The following is a 955-nucleotide window of genomic DNA, read 5'->3' as shown; positions in this document are numbered from 1 at the left end:
ATATATATTGGTTTTTCCCCTGAACCTGAGTGTCCGGCCCCATGAGACTGTGGTTTTCTCGGCCCCTGGTGGTCCGATGTCGTTCCCGCTGCACAGATTCATGCGCCAGGGCCTCCTGCAGATAATTCACTTTGGTTTATTGCGCTATCTCTAATAGCACCCGAGATATCACCAGATATATATTGGATTTTTCCCTGACCCTGAGTGTCCGGCCCCATGAGACGGCGGTTTTCTCGGCCCCTGGTGGTCCGAGGTCGTTCCCGCTGCACAGATGCATGCGCCAGGGCCTCCTGCAGATAATTCACTTTGATTTATCGCGCTATCTGTAATAGCACCCGAGAAAGCACCATATATAGGCTGGATTTTTACATGACTTTGGGTGACGGATACCGAAAATCTGTAATGTTCGCGTCCCCTGGTGGTCCGATGTCGTTCCTGATGCACAGATTCATGCGCAAGGCCTCCGACGGACAATTCACTTTGATTTTTTGCGCTATCTCTAATAGCACCCGAGATATCACCAGATATATATTGGATTTTCCCCTGACCCTGAGTGTCCGGCCCCATGAGACGGTGGTTTTCTCGGCCTCTGGTGGTCCGATGTCGTTCCTGCTGCACAGATTCATGCGCAAGGGCCTCCAACGGACATTGCACTTTGATTTTTTGCGCTATCTCTAATAGCACCCGAGATATCACCAGATATATATTTGATTTTTCCCTGGCCCTGAGTGTCCCGCCCCATGAGACGGTGGTTTTCTCGGCCCCTGGTGGTCCGTGATCGTTCCCGCTGCACAGATTCCTGCGCCAGGGCCCCCCGCAGATAATTCACTTTGTTTTATTGCGCTATCTCTAATAGCAGCCGAGATATCACCAGATATATATTGGATTTTCCCCTGACCCTGAGTGTCCGGCCCCATGAGTCGGTGGTTTTCTCGGCCCCTGGTGGTCCGAGGTC

This window comes from Nomia melanderi, unplaced genomic scaffold (assembly GCF_051020985.1).
Source record: "Nomia melanderi isolate GNS246 unplaced genomic scaffold, iyNomMela1 scaffold0014, whole genome shotgun sequence".
Classification (NCBI taxonomy): Eukaryota; Metazoa; Arthropoda; class Insecta; order Hymenoptera; family Halictidae; genus Nomia; species Nomia melanderi.
Note: the sequence above shows the minus strand (reverse complement) of the source record.